At 48.3% G+C, this 20,584-nt stretch overlaps 1 pseudogene; it reads right to left on the minus strand.

Annotated features, from left to right (window-relative positions):
- Positions 1-14,818: 14,818 nt before the first annotated feature.
- On the minus strand, positions 14,819-18,749 carry LOC101050230 (hsc70-interacting protein pseudogene; annotated as a pseudogene).
- Positions 18,750-20,584: the final 1,835 nt, after the last annotated feature.

Consider the following 20,584-nt stretch of genomic DNA (forward strand, 5'->3'; position numbering starts at 1 on the left):
TGCAGTCCGTCCCTCTCAGCACCAGCAGCATCTCCCTAAAGTGCAAACTCACTGCTCCTTTAGGGGCGCCTTTCCCTGCGGGTTAAGGCCATCTTTTTACAAGGCCTCCAGGTCCCTCATGGTCAAAGTCCTGCTCGTAAGGCTTCCTCTCCTTCCACCCCTTCTCTGCCAGCCCCAGACACACCCAACTATTCTGACTCTTCCCCCTGCCTGGAACACATCTCCTCCTTGGTCCTTCTAACCCCTCCTTGTAGCCCCCGTGCACCCTAGTTTGCCTGCCAAATTTCTGCTGATGCTTCCGATTGCATAATCTCTAGGATACTGCATTCATTCGGATCAGGTTCAGCAGACTATAACAGAAAACCCCAGTGAAAGTTAAACTAAAAAGAAGTTGTTTTTTCACATGAAAGAAGTCTAGAAGTGATCAGCCGAAGGCTGGACTGAGAGCTCTGAGATCATCAAGGACCCCAGCTCTTTCTCTCTTTCTGCTCACCATCCTTAGGAAGTAGCCTACAGCTTCAGGATTCCCTCATGGTCACACTATGGCCACTGTGGTTCCAGCCATCACACCTGCACACCAGATTGCAGAAAGTAGGAAGAACCGATGGGGAAAGGGCATGCCTCTTGTTAAATCAGACTTCTTTAAAGAGCTTTTCTGGGCAGGGCACAGTGGCTCCTGCCTATAATCCCAGCAATTTGGGAGGCTGAGGTGGACGGATCACCTGAGGTGCAGAGTTGGAGACCAGCCTGACCAACATGGAGAATCCCCATCTCAACTAAAAATACAGAATTGGCTGGGCACAGTGGCTCACGCCTGTGATCCCAGCACTTAGGGAGGCCAAGGCAGGCAGATAACGAGGTCAAGAGGTTGATACCAGCCTGGCCAACATGGTGAAACCCCATCTCTACTAAAAATACAAAACTTAGCCAGGCATGGTGGCAGGCACCTGTAATCCCAGCTACTCGGGAGGCTGAAGCAGGAGAATCGCTTGAACCCGGAAGGCGGAAGTTGTAGTGAGCCAAGATCTTGCCACTGCACTCTGGCTTGGGTGACAAAGCGTGACTCCACCTCAAAAAAAAAAATTCAAAATTAGCTGGGCATGGTGGCACATGCCTGTAATCCCAGCAGCTACTCTGGAGGTTGAGGCAGGAGAATTGCTTGAATCCAACAGTCAGAGGTTGTGATGAGCCGAGTTTGCACTATTGCACTCCAGCCTGGGCAACAAGAGTGAAACTCCACTAAAAAAAAAAAAAAAAGCTTTTCTGGAAGCCCCAGTGATTTCCACTTACCTTTCACCGGCCACTTCTATCTGCAAGAAAGTCTGTGACGTATAGTGGCAATTAGCTAAAGCCATTGCCATGCTCAGTGATGCACAGAATGGATATGCACATGACCAGCAATCCCTGCCTCCTAAGCCTTCTGTAACTCCAGGCTGTGGCACCTGTCATTGGGCTCTCAGAATACTCTACCTCTCTTTTCACAGCACCTGTCACATCCTACTGTCATTGTTTGATCCCCAACCAGATGGCCAGCTGTAGGGGGAGAGAAGAGGCACTGCAGTATCCCCTGTTCCTAGGGCAATGCCCCGTTGGAACACCAGGCCCAAAGCTTCAGACTTCATCATGTAGGCACAAGGAAGCGTCAAAGATGTTTGAGCAGGGAAAGGTCCTGATCACAACATGCTTTAGGAAAATTAGCTTTGGTACCAGGTTCAAAGCATTTTGGGCACTGATCAGCAAGGAAACTCTTGCAATAAACACTTGAGATAAAAAGGAGTAATGAAGGTGTTATACAACGCATTGGCAGTGGAGATGATCTTAGGAGCCTTCCGATAGTCAATCACCATACTTCAGGACCTATCAGAAGTAGGAGCTAAGCCTCCCAGAGTCCCTGCACGTCCTGGTTAGTTTCTCTGCTCCCCTCCCAGTGCTTCCTAGGCTCGCTTTCCAAATAACTTATTTGCACTTAAATCCTTGTGTCAGGGTCTGTTTCTGGGGGAAACCAAAAGACAATGACCCTTCAGGCTGTCTAAATTCGGTATCTGAAAGCGTCCGCTTCCTCAAGAACAAGGTGCTCCCAAAAATGGACACCACAATTGAGATAAAATACATCCAGACCCCCTGCCCGCCATCCCTGAGCGACTGTAGAGTTTCTAAGATGGCCCCCTTTAGGGACCTTGGGTGACTAAGGCTGCACCAGCTGTACTCCCAGGAGCAAGCAGGCGATGGACTGCTTAGCTCTCGGGACCCAGTTTTGTCCCATGAGGGTGCAGCAAGTAGTAAACCTTCCGCTTTCAAACTCTGTCATATTCATAGACTTACAGTGGACACCTACAATTCCCCAGGGAAGCCGAGCACGTGAACCCCTGTGTCACAGGCTGTCAAGGAGGTCCAACAGGAAATGATCAGATTTAGAGTGAGCTGAAGCAGGAGTGTGGGAAGATTTCAAACCCAGCCTGGCTAGCACCAGCCTCCCCTTTGTCCTCAGGCCAGTGGGTCTTTTTGTTTTGATTTTTACTTTCTAGCAAAGTGCACGTCCCCATCTCTGAATGGCTCTGTCCCGTCTTCCCCTGTGTCTCGGGATGTTTACTCCCCTCCTTTGCTTAGAGTTATGGAATAGGCGTGACTCCTGGCCCACAAACTCAGAGGTTGAAGAAAATAATGACATGTTCTTTTCTTCTTTTAAGTCAACTGAATTGTAACTTTACGTCACCATCCCATTATAGGGGTAGAAAATTCCATCAGGCTGGGCACAGTGGCTCACATCTATAATCCCAACACTATGGGAGGCTGAGGCAGGTGGATCACTTGAGCCCAGGAGTTCGATACCAGCCTGGCCAAGACGGTGAAACTCTGTCTCTACTAAAAATACAAAAATTAGCTGGATGTGGTGGCACTCGCCTAGAATCCCAGCTAATCGGGAGGCTGAGGCAAGAAAATTGCTTGAACGTGGGAGGCAGAGGTTGCAGTGAGCTGAGATTGCACCACTGCACTCTAGCTGGGCGACAGAGTGGGTAAGACGCTTGTCAAAAAAAAAAAAGGAAGAAAATTCCATCAAAGTGTTTTAAAAATTTTATTGAGCTAAAATCTAAATAACGTAAAATTCACCATTTTACCATTTTAATGCCCACAATTCAGACTTTTATTACATTCACAACCATCACTGCTGTCTAATTCCAGAGCATGCTCACACCCAACAGGAAATCCTGTGCCCGCCAACCACCCACTGCCCATTTCCCGTCACCCCTGCCCTGGCGACCACTCATCTGCTTATTTCCCTTATTTTGTATTTTTTTCATTTATTACTTACAAGTAACTGCTGATCTACTTTCTGTCTCCATGAATTTGCCTATGTTGGACATTTCATATAAATGGAATTGTGCAATCCGCGGTCTCCTGAGACTGGCTTCTGCCACTGAGCATAATGTTTTCAAGAGTCATCAATGTCATAGCACAGGTCAATCCTTTATGCCTTTTCTTTTCTTTTGAGGGCTCCTCATTCTTTCCTTTTTCTTTTCTTTTCTTTTTTCTTTTCTTTCTTTTTTTTTTTTTTTTTTTTTTTTTTGAGACAGAGTCTTGCTCTGTTGCCAGGCTGGAGTGCAGTGGTGTGATCTCGACTCACTGTAACCTCAACTCACTGCAACCTCTGCCTTCAAGCAATTCTCCTTCCTCAGCCTCCCAAGTAGCTGGGACTACAGGCACACACCACCACACTCACCTAATTTTTGTATTTTTGGTTTTCACCATGTTGGCCAGGATGGTCTCAATCACCTGACATTGTGGTACATCTGCCTTAGCCTCCCAAAGTTCTGAAATTACAGGCGTGAGCCACCATGCCCGGCCTTTTTTTTTTTTTTTTTTTTTTTTTTGAGGCAGAGTCTCACCCAGGCTGGTGTACGGTGGTACGATCTCAGGTCACTGCAACCTCCACCTGCCAGGTTCAAGCAATTCTCCTGCCTCAGCCTCCCAAGTAGCTGGGATTACAGATGCCCACTACCACGCCTGGCTAATTTTTGTATGTTTAGTAGAAACAGGGTTTTGCCATATTGGCCAGGCTGGTCTTGAACTCCTGATCTCAAGCGATCCACCCGCTTCAGCCTCCCAAAGTGCTGGGATTACAGGCATGAGCCACCGCGCCTGGCAGAGGGCTCCTCATTCCTCCAAGGTTGTGTCAGAATCCCCAAGGCTTAGGAGGGACGGTCAACTGTGGTCACAGCTGACATCAAATCAGCTTGTCTCTCAAAGCCCAGCAGGTCCTGTTTCCTGGCTTTCACAAGATATAGGGTCTTTGCGGGTGCTGGAGTTCTGGAGGCAGAGTCCTGCCAATCTTGGCCTCTCTGCCATGTGGTCCCTTTCAAGAGGCTATCATTAAGTGCTGCGTGGCCTTGTGGCCTTTGAGAGGCCCAGCGCTCTCTGCCCTTCGCAGACAGGGTGAGTCCTCCTCACATCACTACCTCTCCAAGGCTGTTTCCCGTCTCCTCTCCTTTACCAGGACACCCTATAATCTCTAGGGGCCTTAGGTTTTCAGTACAGATCAGCCTCACTCTCAGGCTGCTTCGCTGTCTGCCCCACTGAAATCCTGTAGGAAAGGAGGTACAAAGTCTGCCAGATTGCTTACAGTTAGAAAATACGTAGAGGGAAGCCTGTAATCCCAGCACTTTGGGAGGCCGAGGCGGGTGGATCACAAGGTCGAGAGATCGAGACCATCCTGGTCAACATGGTGAAACCCCGTCTCTACTAAAAATACAAAAAACTAGCTGGGCGTGGTGGTGCGTGCCTGTAATCCCAGCTACTTAGGAAGCTGAGGCAGGAGAATTGCCTGAGCCCAGGAGGCGGAGGTTGCGGTGAGCCGAGATCGCGCCATTGCACTCCAGCCTGGGTAACAAGAGCGAAACTCCGTCTCAAAAAAAAAAAAAGAAAAGAACGTAGAGGGAAAAAAAATTCTTTTTGAGATGGAGTCTTGCTTTGTCGCCAAGGCTGGGGTGCAGCAGCACGATTTTAGCTCACTGCAACCTCTGTTTCCCAGGTTAAAGTGATTCTTCTGACTTAGCCTCCCAAGTAGCTGGGACTATAGGCACATGCCACCACACCTAGCTAGTTTTTGTACTTTTATTAGAGACAGGGTTTCAGCATGTTGGCCAGGCAGGTCTCAAGCTCCTGGCCTCAAGTGATCAGCCCGACTCAGCCTCCCTGCTCACCTTGGACTCCAAAAACCTTTATATCAATAAATCATCCTGCCACCTGTCAGAGTGTGATGCTTAGACCTGAATCCTTTGTCTTTTCCCAATGGGTTCTTGAGTATTTCTGGAATGTTGGTGTTTACTGGACCAGGGAGAGAACAGCATTACAAGCTGAAATCTCCGTAGACATTTTACAGGAAGGAATAAGTGCCCCAACCCCTGCTCAGGTCAGCAGGTCATTAAAAACACTGCCCCGCTAGTTCCCAAAGGAGCTGGAAATCTGCGTTGCTATGTAAAACTTTGCTTTTTTTTTTTGAAATGGAGTCTCGCTCTTGTCCCCCAGGCTGGAGTGCAATGGCGCAATCTTGGCTCACTGCAACCTCCACCTCCTGGGTTCAAGTGATTCTCATGCCTCAGCCTCCTGAGTAGCTGGGATTATAGGAGGCTGCCACCATGACTGGCTACTTTTTGTAATTTTAGTAGAGATCGGTTTTCACCATGTTGGCCAGGCTGGTCTCGAACTCCCAACCTCAGCCTCCTACCCCAAAGTGCTGGGATTACAGGCATGAGCCACTGCACCCGGCCTGCAATTTTTAATGCTGGCAAATAATTCAGATTTTTAATATAAAACATTGCTTTGAGCCCAAACAAAACAAAACGTATCTGCAGGATGGATTCAGCTCCTGACAGCTCAAATCCCTGATGTAAGCAACGCATTCAATGGCAGGGTGTCAGCAACCCCATAAAGCTCAGGATGCCACAAGCCCGAAGGAAAATGGTCAGTGGGTGGGACTCCTGAAGACAAATAACTCCAAATCAAGCAAAGGCCTTCTTGGCTGACCTGTTCTTCCCATGTGGAAGGAAATGTTCTCACTGCTTGCTAGGTGAGAGTAGGGTGCAGGCTGTTGGAGTGATGAGGAGGCACAGAACCAGGAGGATGCCAGGAAAGGTACTTGCATATGAATGAGAACTTAACCAAAGATGGGTTGTAGGATTCTCAGTCTATTCCTTTGGACTAGCCTTGAGAAATCACAGAGCCTTCCCCGACATCTGCCCCATGTCAGAAATTAACAAAGGCACCTAAGATCTACGACCAGGCTGCCCTTGTCTTCACATTACCGTGGGACACCAGGGAGGACTCAGCTCTTGGGAGAAAGGGCTAGGAACAGGTGACTTCTAATAACAAATATATTGAACCCGGGAGGCAGAGGTTGCAGTGAGTCGAGACTGTGCCACTGCACTTCAACCTGGGCTACAGAGCAAGACTCTATCTCAAAATCAATGAGTAAATATTCACTACGTTTTAATAGGTTAATCAAATAAAACAAATTGTGAAACCAAGACAAAGAGCAGAAACACTAAGTACTAGAAATGGAAGAGGTTTTCTTCCATGACTGTATTTTAACACGTTCTCCGTCCCACAGTCTATTCTTGGCTGTTAACAATCAAATCCACGGGGAGTGGGGGACAGAGAGCTGCTGGTCAAAGGGCAAACAGTTTCCCTTAGGAGAAATAAGTTGTTTGAGATCTAGTGCACAGCATAGTGATTATAGTTAATAGTAATCTACGGGATAAAAAAATAAGTATTTGAGGTGATGGATGTGTTAATTAGTTTGAGTTAATTATTCTACATTGTGTACATGTATCATTTTGTATCTTTAAATATATACAATTATAGACCAGGCACACTGGCTCATGTCTGTAATCCCAGGACATTGGTAGGCCAAGGCAGAGGATCACTTGAGACCAGGAATTCCAGACCACCCTGGGCAACATAGCAAGACCCTATCTCTAAAGAAATATTTAAAAATTAGCTGGGTGTGGTGGCACAGCTGCTTGGGAGGCTGAAGTGGGAGGATTGCTTGAGGCTACAGTAAGCTATGACTGCACCACTGCACTCCAGCCTGGGCCACAGAGCAAAACCTTATCACTAAAAAAAAAAATGTGTGTTTTTTTTTGAGATGGAGTCTTGCTCTGTCGCCCAGGCTGGAGTGCAGTGGCGCTATCTTGGCTCACTACAACCTCTGCCTCCCGGGTTCAAGCTATTCTCCTGCCTCAGCCTCCCACAGGCACCCACCACTATGCCCAGCTAATTTTTGTATTTTTAGTAGAGACGGGTTTTCACCATGTTGCCCAGGCTGGTCTCAACCTCCTGACCTCATGAGCCACCTGTCTTGGCCTCCCAAAGTGCTGCACCTGGCCAAAAAAAAACATTTTTTTAATTAAAAAAAATTATAACTAGTCAGTTTACAATAAAGCAATTTTAAAAACAACCAAATGCCCATTGCCATGTGAGTATCACTAGATGCCCTACTGCTCTGCTGGGAGCCACAGAGGCTTCAAGGTCCTTCTTCCTGGGTTCCGGCAGTTGCTGTCCTTTCTGTGGAGCAGGGTTGGGTGCTGCTGTCTGTTAGAAATACCTCTCCACTGGCGCAGGCCTGCGCCTCTGTAAACTCCACCTCTGCTTCCTTCTGGACCCTGGCTCTTCCTGCTGGCACAAGTCTCCCCAGTAGTTAAGGACCGCGCCTCAATTCTGCCTTTGCCACAGGTTCCTGGTGAGATCATTCTTCCTCAACTCATTGCTGTCACCCTCCTCCCACAAATAGATCACTCAGAGCAGAAAGAGTGAGAATCGCCAGAAGACTTGGGCCAAGAGCTGTTCAGATCCCAGGGCCGATTGTGGGAAATGTCATCAGTGATATTCTAGCCCAGGAAGTGAGCCTTGGCTGGGTGAGTTCTTGGGTCTGTGCACATCAAGTGGTTTGAATCAGCAGATAATTTCTCATGGTCAAAGATTTCCCTCAGCTGCTCCAACAATTGTCCTAGAGAAGGAAGGGTCTGCAGGACTTTTTTTTTTTATTATTATTATTTTATTTTTTTATTTTTTGAGACGGAATCTCACTCTGTCGCCAGGCTGGAGCGCAATGGTGCGATCTCAGTTCGCTGCAACCTCTACCTCCTGGGGTCAAATGATTCCCCTGCCTCAGCCTCCTGAGTAGCTGGGATTACAGGTACGCACCACCACACCCAGCTAACTTTTGTGTTTTTAGTAGAGATGGGGTTTCACCACATTGACCAGGAAGGTCTCAAGACAAGCCTGGCCAAGGTGGTCAAACCCCGTCTCCACTAAAACTACAAAAATTAACCAGGTGTGTTGGCAGGTGCCTGTAATCACAGCTAGTTGGGAGGCTGAGGCAGGAGAATCGCTTGAACCCAGGAGGTGGAGGTTGCAATGGGCAGAGATTGCACCATTGCACTCCAGCCTGGGCAACAAGACCGAAACTCCATCTCAAAAATAAAATAAATAAAAAATTTTTTAAAAAGATGAGCACCATCTCTCTATATATGTTGGCTTTGTTCTTTACCATGTGAGCTTTATTCTTGGACTCCACACCATGAGAAATTGACTTCCAATACTCCAAGCCAATATCTCCTCATGTGTGAAGCCAGCAGAAAAAAAGAGAGCTTCTCTTCCTTTAATACTTCAAAGAAAGTCCTGGTCATGATTGGCACCGCCCCAGCATGGGTTCTGTGTCCATTTCTGGTGGTAAGGCCTGGGTCATCTGCCCAACCCTGGGTCACCTCCACCAAAATCAAAGAACAACTGAAAGTGGGAAAGACATGATTCTCCCCAAATTCAGGCTACTATTATGAGAAAAAAGGGGAAAGCTTTCTGGGGAAGAAAAAGCCACATACACAGTGGGATCATATGCAGCTGTTTAAAAAGAATAATGCGGATGTGTATATCCTGATTTTGAACAATCTTGAAGGTACATTAGGGGTGGGGATCTTCAGAAGACTTGGACCAAGAGCTGGTCCGATCCCAGAGCCAATTTCTTTAACACGAGGTCAGAAGAAAGCAGGTACAGAAGACGTGTGCATGCGGATGAGTATGTGTTTGTACAGGCATGAAGATTTTTGGAAGGACATGCACCGAACAGTTAATGGTGTTTATCTCTGTAGTGCAGACCTAGCGGAGTGGGGCGGAATGATGAGGACTCTTTTTGTGATTTTTATCTTTCTAATGTTTAACTAAGTACATGTGCATGTTCAGTAAATGTCAACTGACCAGGCCCAACTGTTTAGTTCCATTCAGAACATCTATATTAGAATTTTCACCCCTACAGAGTATGGGGAAGACCACTAGGTGTGTGGAGTCTGACCTGGAAGAGATTTTGATAGCAAGGCCCAGGGCCCAGGCAGGAGCTGGGGCAAAGCAGAGCCCCCCATCACATTTCTCTGGTTGGGGGCAGAGGCTGGGGATACCTCCAGCTTTAAAAGGGAACTTGAGGCTCAGCCGTAAGAGCTCAAGGCTGGAGATAGGGAGGGCTAGTCTCTGCGCAGGTCTGGTTCTGGGGCCCAGCAGGTCTGCGGAGGAGCTCAGAACCACTGCAAGCCCACCCAGGCCCTTCCTTGGTACCCTGGCCCAAAGCCGCCCCAGAAGAGCTTGATTTTGCTTTGGCCATTAACACCACTCACCATTGCTTATGTGAGGTGATTAATGTTTATATGCAAGGTGATAAATGTTTATGTCTAGCTAGCTACTGGGTTTTTTTAATTTAAAAAAAATTTTTTTGAGATGGAGTCTCGCTCTGTTACCAGGCTGGAGTGCAGTGGCATGATCTCGGCTCACTGCAACCTCTACCTCTCGGGTTCAAGTGATTCTCCTGCCTCATTCTCCCAAGTAGCTGGGACTACAGGCATGTGCCACCATGCCTCGCTAATTTTGGTATTTTTGATAGACACAGGGTTTCACCATGTTGGCCAGGATGGTCTCAATTTCTTGACCTCATGATCCGCCTGCCTTGGCCTCCCAAAGTGCTGGGATTACAGGCGTGAGCCACCACGCCCAGCCTATTTTATTAAAAAAATAAAGTAGAAACAGGTCCTCACTACGTTGCCTAGGCTGGTGTCGAACTCCTAAGCTCAAGCAATCTGTCCATCTCAGCCTCCCAACGTGTTGAGATTACAGGCATGAGCCACTGCATGGTGTAGACACAGCTATACTATGTCTAGCTATCATGTAGCAGAAACATTCTGGAAATTGCTAAGACATGTCAGATGAATTCCTGGGCCAGTTTCTGAGCCCAGGTCCAAGCATGGCATCTGCTCCTGTGTGCCAATGTCATAAGGTGCTTTACGGGTGGCAGGACCCTCTGAGCATAACCTTACAAAATGCGGACCCCTGGAGGCAAGCCTGGACTCACCAGCCAGGAACTGCAAGCCATCCTCACTGACACCCCACTTCCCCAGACACGTGACAATCAAGCTGACAGGGCCCAAAGATTCCTTCTTCCTTCCACAAATTCATTCAACAATGAGCGTCAGCTACACACGAAGCACTGCTGGGTACTGAGAATGCAGAGATGAATGACATACCCAGCTCTGGCTCTCAGCTCAGTGCCCTGGTAGGCTCTTGTTCTCAGAAGTTCCTGAGGGAGGCCGGTCATGGGGACTCATGCCTGTAATCCTAGCACTGTGGGAGGCTGAGGAGGGCAGATCACAAGGTCAGGAGTTCAAGACCAGCCTGGCCAACACAGTGAAACCCCATTTCTACTAAAAATACAAAAAAAAATAGCCAGGTATATGGTGGCACGCACCTGTAGTCCCAGCTACTCGGGAGGCTGAGGCAGGAGAATTGCTTGAACCCAGAAGGCAGAGGTTCCAATGAGCTAAGATCGCACCATTGCACTCCAGCCTGGGTGACGGAGTGAGACTTGTCTCAGGAAAAAAAAAAAAAAAAGTTCCTGAGGGAGAGACCCCATGCCTCACTCATCACAAAGGTGGCCGAGGAACCAGCTCTGTGAATCAGAGGGGACTATGTTTAGCATTTCCTGATGGAACCAAAACCTACAGTCAAGAAAAAGCTGGGTCCGGCTAAAACACTGACTTTTTGAGGAGAACGATGCCTTCAGTAAGCATCCTGCCAAAAACCACTGCCTCATGCATTAGCCTTCTCCCTGGAGGGTAACAGGACCCTCGAGTCACAGAAAACTCAGCTGATACCAGCAAAGGAAAACAAAAAATATCTGATTGGATTTTTTGTTTTTATTATGAAACAACAGAAATAAGCACAGATTTTCTTGTTGTAAAACTAACACATAGGCTGTTTTCATGTAAACAACATAAATGTTGAAAATAATTTTTCTTTAGAATTTGGCATACTGTTTACATGTTTCTCAGCCCTATTTAAATGTATGCAAAATAAATACTTAGGAACTTTTTTTTTTCCCACAAATGGGATGACTTAATACACCCTGCAAACTCACTTCTTTTGTCCCTTCATATAGCTCCATCACATTCTTGACCCAGAATTCCAGAGCAGGTCAGGAACAGGGGCTCGCAGCTGTAATCCCAACACTTTGGGAGGCCAAGGCGGAAGGACTGTTTGAGCACAGGAGTTCCAGACCAGCCTGGGCAACATAGTGAGACTCCCAGGTCTGTTTTATTATTAAAAATAAATAAATAGCTGGGTTCGGTGGCGTGTGCCTGTAGTCCCAGTTACTCAGGAGGCTGAGGCTGGAGGATCGCTTGAGCCCAGGAGTTCTGGGCTGTACTGCGCTATGCCGATCAGGTGTCCGCAGTAAGTTCGGCATCAATATAGTGACCTCCCAGGAGCAGGCGACCACCAGGTTGCCTAAGGAGGGATGAACCGCCAAGGTCGGAAATGGAGCAGGTCAAAGCTTGCGTGCTGATCAGTAGTGGGATTGCGCCTGTGAATAGCCACTGCACTCCAGCCTGGGCACCATAGCGAGACCCCGTCTCTAAATAAATAAATAAATAAATAGAGAAAAAATAGAATTCCAGGGCCTGGAGACCACAATTATTATTTCTTTATTCTCCTATTTTGTTGTTGTTGTTTCTTTGGGTTTTGTTGTTTGTTGGTTGGTTGGGTTTTTTTGTTTGTTTTTTTGGATGAAGTTTCACTCGTGTTGCCCAGGCTAGAGTGCAATGGCGGGATCTCAGCTCACCACAACCTCCACCGCACCCTCCACCTCCCCGGGTTCAAGCGATTCCCCTGCCTCAGCTTCCTGAGTAGCTGGGATTACAGGCATTACAGGCATGTGCCATCACGCCTGGCTAATTTTTTATTTTTAGTAGAGACAGGGTTTCTCCATGTTGGTCAGGCTGGTCTGGAACTTCCAACCTCAGGTGATCCGCCCGCCTCAGCCTCCCACAGTGCTGGGATGACAGGCGTAAGCCACCATGCCCGGCCGATTTTTACAATTTTATTAGAGACGGGGTTTTACCATGTTGGCCAGGCTGGTCTCGACTCCTGGTCTCAGGTGATCCGCCCGCCTCAGCCTCCCAAAGTGCTGGATTACAGGCATGAGCCACCGCGCTCCCAGCTTCAGGAAGGGTTTTGACGGCAGCCGCAGTAGTCATGAAGTGAACACACCGCACACCGTGAGCACACAGCTGATGGAGAAGCCCTCTGACAAGCAGTGGCTGTGGCTCTGTAGGGAAAATAGCGCCCCCACATGTCATGCAGGTGCCAGCACCTGTCTGTCCTCGCACAACCCCTGCTGGCCTTTGCCTTTAGCGGAGGAGGCAGGGTTCTATTTCTCTTCTTCTGAAACTCACCAGCCCATGTTTGCTATCTAAACTTCTTCTTAACTAATGTTAATACGACATGACACAGTAAGACTCTGGGTGAATCTTAGTGAGTGAGTGTTCTCATTCTGGCAGTGACCAAAGGCCCACAGAATGGAAGAGTGTAGAGTACACTCCCCAAGCTAGCAGGTGGGCCTCCCGGCTAGTCAGCATCCACGTCTCACCACGGGTTCACTATTGCACCACGTGACTGAACTCTCCATGCTGCTCTGAAACTGACAGGAACTGGCACAATTGCTTGAAAAATGGTGAAGCAATTGGAAAGGTTGTTGGAAATGGAAATGGAAGGGTGGTTACCTGCTGTGCAGTAGGAGAGCAGGCAAAGGAACAACTCTGGACTGTAGTTTTATGGTGTTCTTTTTCTTTGAGACGGAGTCCCACTCTGTCACCCAGGTGGGAGTGCAGGGGTGCAATCTCGGCTCACTGCAGCCTCCACCTCCCAGGTTCAAGTGATTCTCTTGCCTCAGCCTCCTGAGTAGCTGGCATTACAGGCATACACCACCATGCCCGGCTATTTTTTGTATTTTTAGTAGAGATGGGATTTCACCATGTTGGCCAGGCTGGTCTCAAACTCTGACCTCAGGTGATCCACCCACCTCGGCCTCCCAAAGTGTTGGGATTACAGGCGTGAGCCACCACACCTGGCCTGAACTGTGGTTTTTTAAAAGAAGCCAAATAAACATTCTCATATTTCAAGACTCCTTAACTTTCACACTCTCCATATTTTGGACTGGAAACTTCCTCGTTTTAGGGGGCTGCACATAGTAGGATGTTTGGCAGCATCCCTGGTGTCTACCCACCAACTGCCAGGAGCAACCCCTGGCTTCCAGTTGTAACAACCAAAAATGTCTCTGGAACCACTTCCGTATTTGAATGTTTGGTTCAGGAAGGTCTTGAGAAGTAGCTCTCTGGAAGCCCAAGCAGCAGCTGTGTGTCCTGCCCACAACTGTGGGAACCACTTTGGACATTTGGTAATTATTTTTTTTAATGTGTAGATAATATGAAACATTTATTAGATATACTGGACAAGAACAGAACTAAGTACTCCAACTCTACTGCAGCATTACAAAATAATTACCCCTTCACCATAATGTAAGATTTAAGGGCAACCTGCCCAAGGATGTGTGTTGTATATGACATAGTGGCTGGGCGCGGTGGCTCACACCTGTAATCCCAGCACTTTGGGAGGCTGAGGCGGGTGATCACCTGAGGTCAGGAATTCGAAACCATCCTGGCCAACACAGCAAAACCTCATCTCTACTAAAAATACGAAAATTAACCAGGCATGGTGTTGGGGGCCTGTAATCTCAGCTACTAGGGAGGCTGAGGCAGGAGAATCGCTTGAACCCAGGAGGTGGAGGTTGCAGTGAGTCGCAATCACGCCCTTGCACTCCAGCCTGGGCAACAGAACAAGAACCTGACTCAAAAAAATAAACAAGAACAAAACACAGCAAGACTGCAGCAGCCCTGCCCAGCACTTCCAGTCCCTACCCAGCTTCTACTGAAATACTGGTTGTCCCACTTAGTTTTGCTGAAAGAAATCTTTAAAGAAAAAGATAAAGCATTTAAAATGACAAGTCAAAATGCTCCAGGAACCACATACCCAACACAAACTTCATCCTCCAATGAGTTACGTTTGCCTCGCACTAATAAACTTTTATTTCACTCAAATCAGAGCAATAAGCTTCCATAGATAAGTATCTTCCCTGCCCAATAATTAAAGAAAAAAATCCAAAATGATGAGTAAAGAAAAATATAAGAATTAACAGACCCTTTATATTTGTTTTAAATACTTTTAAGGTTTAAAGAGTGTTTAAAGTTTGTAATTCCTAGTCGGAAAAAATTATCTGAATGAATACCCTGATGGCAAACCACTGTAAAATGCTTCAGCTGCGTTTGGGGGTGGGGGGTAGGGATTATCTTCAAAGCACCCCAGGTCTCTTGATGAGAAGGTCAGAGGCACACCGGTTTGTATTACTGCGACATCCATAAGGTGAGCTAGGTTGCTTTTTGTCAGAAGGGCATTACACTTGACTTCCAAATTTGGCTGACAATTTACTGATAAGATTCATAACCTTTGGGTTGCTCTGGTATTTGACATATTTGTGGTTCTGAGCCATATCCTGAAAGGCCACCATAACTTCTGGACCCTGCATGGCTGCAAGAACCTCTGGATCACTAAGAATTTCATTGAGGCCGGGCCCCATGGCTCACGCCTGTAATCCCAGCACTTTGTGAGTCTGAGGCAGGTGGATCACCCGGTCAGGAGTTCAAGGCCAGCCTGACCAACATGGTGAAACCCCATCTCTACTAAAAATACAAAAATTAGCCCGGTGCAGTAGCATGCTCCTGTAGTCCCAAATACTTGGGAGGCTGAGGCAGAAGAATCGCTTGAACCAGGGGGGCAGAGGTTGCAGTGAGCCAAGGTCACAGTGAGCCACTGCACTCCAGCCTGGGCAAGAGAGTGAGACTCTGCCTCAAAAAAAATTTTTTTTCTTTGAGTCCAAGCATTCCAGCCACTCTAGGCATGCCCCCTCCCTTTCCTCCAGGAAAATTACCAGGCATTTCCCCAGGAAAGCCACCTGGAAAAGAGCCACCCTGAGCTCCCGATTGTAGTCTGGCTTCTTCCTTCCTCTGGGCACTCTCATGCTCTTCTCGGGCCTTCTTAACTCTTTGTGTTCTTTCTTTGATCTCTCACTCCGCTCTTCACGGTTTCACTCATCCTTTCTCCGATGTTCTGCGACGTTCTGTGCCCTAGGTTGAACTTCTTTCAGCATTGCACTCGCATCTTCATCACAATCCAATTCACAGCCAAGGGCAAGATCGTGGGCCGCTTCTTTCCAGGGCCTGAAGTCTGTGTGTTTTCCCTTGCCACCTGTAAGGCTGAGCTGAATCAGGATTTGTTTCACCGGCTCTGTCACAGTCTCGGATGGCAGCATTTGGCTTCTGTAATCTGATGAAGACACTGGCCCTCTTGGCATACAAAATCGCCAATCAAGGATTCAGTTCGATGGCATCTGTGAATAAGTCGATGGCTTTCTGCAGTTCACCTTCATTTAGGGCTTCAGTAGCAGCCACTTTCTTATCATTTGCCGGATCCATCATCTGCTCTATTAATCTCTGCGTGTTTATCTCCCATTTCTTGACGGGCATCAGTGCCTGGTTCAATCACACCTTCATGATCAATTCCTATATCACTTTGATGTAGAAATTGATGGCTGGTTCGTCTGCCTTTAAGTCTTCCTCCACCTTCTCGCTCTCAGGTTTTTTTTCCTTGGTATTTTCTTCTGATTGAGCTTTCTGAGTAGCAAGTAGTACTTCCCCCCCATGCTCTCCACCCACTCCCTCAGAAAGCGCATTTCCTCGGTGTGCAGAATACTCAGATCCTCCACCTCCCAAGTTCAAACAATTCTCCTGCCTCATCCCCACCCCATCCCACCGCCCTCCCCCGCCCCGCGGTAGCTGAGATTACAAGCATGGGCTACTAGGCCCAAATAATTTTTATATTTTTAGTAGAGATGAGGTTTCACCATGTTGACCAGGCTGGTTTTGAACTCCTGGCCTCAAGCGATCCACCTGGGATTACAGATGTGAGCCACCGTGCCTGGCCCTGTATTTTCATTTTGAATACGGCAAAATAAAATCTTTAGGCCGGGCGCGGTGGCTCAAGCCTGTAATCCCAGCACTTTGGGAGGCCGAGGCGGGTGGATCACGAGGTCAAGAGATCGAGACCATCCTGGTCAATATGGCGAAACCCCGTCTCTACTAAAAATACAAAAAAAGTAGCTGGGCATGGTGGCGCGTGCCTGTAATCCTAGCTACTCGGGAGGCTGAGGCAGGAGAATTGCCTGAACCCAGGAGGCGGAGGTTGCGGTGAGCCGAGATTGCGCCATTGCACTCTAGCCTGGGTAGCAAGAGCGAAACTCCGTCTCAAAAATAAATAAATAAAATAAAATAAAATAAAATAAAATCTTTAAATCTGGCCGGGCGCGGTGGCTCAAGCCTGTAATCCCAGCACTTTGGGAGGCCGAGGCGGTTGGATCACGAGGGCGAGAGATCGAGACCATACTGGTCAACATGGCGAAACCCCGTCTCCACTAAAAATACAAAAAAAAAAAAAAAAATTAGCTGGGCATGGTGGCGCGTGCCTGTAATCCCAGCTACTCAGGAGGCTGAGGCAGGAGAATTGCCTGAACCCAGGAGGCGGAGGTTGCGGTGAGCCGAGATCGTGCCATTGCACTCCAGCCTGGGTTACAAGAGCGAAACTCCGTCTCAAAAAAAAAAAAAAAAAAAAAAAAAATCTTTAAATCTTTCTTTTTCCCAACGTTCATTTTAGATACAAGGGGTACATGTGCAGGTGTGTGAGCTGGACATGTTGCGTGATGCTGAGGTTTGGCATGCAGATGCTTCCTCCCCTAGGTGCTGAAAACAGTACCCAACAGTGTTTCAACCCCTGCCCTTCTCCCTCCCCCATCTAGGAGTCCCCAGTGTCCATTGTTCCCGTCTTTATGTCCATAAGTACCCAATGTCTAGCTCCTACTTATAAGTGAGAACGTGCATATTTGGTTTTCGGCTCCTGTGTTAATTCACCTAGGATAATGGCCTCCTGCTGCATCCACATTGCTACAAAAAACACACCTTTACATCTTTATTTTCCCTGGTTTGGCTTTGGAAACAACAGGTGGCAGCCCTTCTGAAGCCCCATCCCATTCGTCCTTCTTTCCCAGTTTATTAACCCACAAGTGACACGGGTGGTCTCTGAGAGCCTCGACCCTGGAACCCTGAGCAGATGCTCAAAAACCTGTGCCCAGCACGTTCGCAGGGCAGAGCGAATTCACATCAAGCTCCCAATGACACATTGTGGTGGTTGTTGTGTTACGTAATTTCAGTTATTATTTAATGTACATGCTGTGAGCACTCAGAGCCACTCTGCTTCTGCCCTTGCATTGCCGCACGTGCATTGCCAAGGCCCACCTTGGCTGTGGCCTTGACCTCCCGGTCAGCGCCCAGGAGGTCTCCAGAAGGCGGGTGCACATTCTCTCGCTGTCTCTCTGGGCTCACTTGCCCTCAGATGGGGTTTCACCTAAAAACAGCCTCTGCGTACAAACAGGTCCCTCTAGGGAAGTGCCACTCCCTATCTGTGCGCTGCTCCGGGGACCCTAAGGCGTTGCCATGCCTCACTAGGTCCCAGCCTGCCCGAGAGAGCAGAGCTCGGGAAAGGCCCTGAGGTCGAGCGGAAGTGGTTTTTTTTTTTTTTTTTTTTTTTTTTTAAATAGTGTCTCTCTGTCGCCGAGGCTCGTGTGCAACGGCGCGATCTCGGCTCACTGCAATCTCCGCCTCCTGTGTTCAAGCGATTCTCCTGCCCAGCCTCCTAAGTAGCTGGGATTACAGATATGCACCACCACGTCCAGCTAGTTTTTGTATTTTTAGTAGAAACGGGGTTTCGCCATGTTGTGCAGGCTGGTCTCGAACTCCTGACCTCAATTGATTTCCCCCCACCTGCCACCCCCGGCTTCCAAAAGTGCTGGGATTACAGATGTGAACCAACGCGCCTGGCCGGAATTGCTCTTAAGAGTCACACCGCCCGAGTCTCCCGGTCTCTCTAGCCTTGCCTTGCCTTCGTGGCCTCAAGGCCCCTGCCTTGGAAAATGTCCACGTCCCCACGCTGCTTCTGCAAGCCTGGCTGCAAGTGCGGTTCCGCAGGGCTTTGCTTTCCTGTTACGCGCGGTCGCCCCCTAGTGACAACAAGGACGCACTGCTACGTTCGGACGCGAAGCCTTCCACCGTGGCGACCCTGGGGTTTCTGGTCGGCGCAGGAGAGCTCTGCGGCCGGCCGGGAGTGCCCCCCATCCGGCCCCGGTGGGGAATATCACAGGGGCCCTTGGCTCTTCGGCAACAGGCGGCCCAGGGCCGACTCCCCAGAGAAAGGATGGTCTGATGCAAACTCTGGATCATGTTGACTGACCCCCCCACCCCAGAGCGGAAGACCTTTCTGGAAGTCCTGCCAACTTAGAAAACCCCATCGTTTCTTGGCAGGTGGAAAAAGCCTTTAGGGATGGGGCTGGGCGCGATGGCTCAGGCCTGTAATCCCAGCACTTTGGGAAGCCGAGGTGGACAGATCATTTAAGGTCAGGAGTTTGAGACCAGCCTGACAAACATGGCGAATCCCTGTCTCTACTAAAAATACAAAAATTAGCCTGACATAATGGCGCACGCCTGTAATCCCAGCTACTCGGCAGGCTGAGGCAGGAGAATTGAAACCCTGGAGGTGGAGGTTGCAGTGAACCAAGATCACGCTACTACACTCCAGCCTGGGCAACAGAGCCAGATTCTGTCACTGAAGGAATAAGTGTTCATGGAGACAAGGGTGTCAGAGGGGGCTCTACCAGTGACTAGAAGGCCTGCCCCTGTCCTCCCTGAGGGCACCTCCAGTATAGATCCTGAAGACAGGGAGAGCTGAGCTCCTAGGTCCCAGAACATCTCCTCGGGGCTCTCCAGAACCACCTCGCCCTCCCCCCACCCCACCCCCACATCCCTCCCACAGGCACAGCCTCAAGGAGCAAGCACCTTCTGCACCCAGATCCAGGCAGTGGACAGACTCCCAAGAGGAAAGAGGTTTTGGTGGCCAAAACAGACCATGAGTTAGCTTAGTGGCCAGAGAAACGGAAGTCTGCAGAAGGCCAGGCGTGCCTAATCAGCACACCTGAGCCATCATAGCCCTTGCCAAAGTCACCCTTCAACTTCTGAAATGCATTTTCTCCATCATCGTGGTGAAGAGCTCTCAAAACTGATGATGGCTTCAACGCCTGTTTTAGTTGACGTGTTTTCTTGCAGAAATGTGGAAGTTTTCTGGTTAGTATCACAGTATGTCCTCCTCAGGTGCTATGGCCAAACTGGCTCTCATGCTGAGTCACGGTATTTAACTCTGGTATTAAATCTGGATAAAAGTCACTCATGATCTCAGTTTGGGGCTCTGAAGAATCAGGTGGAAAACAGTCCTCCAAGGGCCTGTGAAAGTCTCCTGAGCAAAAATGCAGAGGAATCAATAAGCCGGCTGGTAGGGATGGGGCGAGGTGTGGTGGCTCATGCCTGTAATCCCAGCACTTTGGGAAGTGAATGCTCCTGCCTGGAACCAGGGCTCCTTATTTGTTGTTTATGAGTGGGCTTCAGGAAGTTGTAACCCCCTGAAACTGAAATGTATAGGTATTTACCAGGGAAAGGATTCCCAACTTTTACTGGAGTTTCCAAGGAATCTATACACAAACCAATTTGGAACTACTTCCCTAGAAACTCCCATTACAAGTGAAACAATAGACTGATTTTTCCTAAAGTATAGAAGGTTCATCACAAAACTAGAATTGTTAGCAGTAAAAGCAAAAAAGAAATTTTTTTTTTTTAGATGAAGTCTCACTCCATAGTCCAAGCTGGAGTGCACTGGCATGATTTCGGCTCACTGCAACCTCTGCCTTCCCGGGTCCTGGTTCAAGTAGTTCTCCTGCCTCTGCCTCCCGAGTAGCGGGGATTACAGGAACATACTACCATGCCCAGCTAAATTTTTTGTATTTTTAGTAGAGACAGGGTTTCACCATATTGGCCAGGCTGGTCTTGAATTGCTGACCTCATGATCTACCCACATCGGCCTCTCAAAGTGCTGGGATTACAGGCATAAGCCACCCTGCCCGGCTGAAACCAAAATCTTTAAACTTGACAATGGTTGATCTGCCTCAAAAAAAAAAAAAAAAAGTCACATCTATAGAAGGTTTTTTTTCACTTCAGCCAGAGCTAAGTGA

The sequence above is a fragment of the Saimiri boliviensis genome, chromosome 10, assembly GCF_048565385.1.
Source record: "Saimiri boliviensis isolate mSaiBol1 chromosome 10, mSaiBol1.pri, whole genome shotgun sequence".
NCBI classification, from domain to species: Eukaryota; Metazoa; Chordata; class Mammalia; order Primates; family Cebidae; genus Saimiri; species Saimiri boliviensis.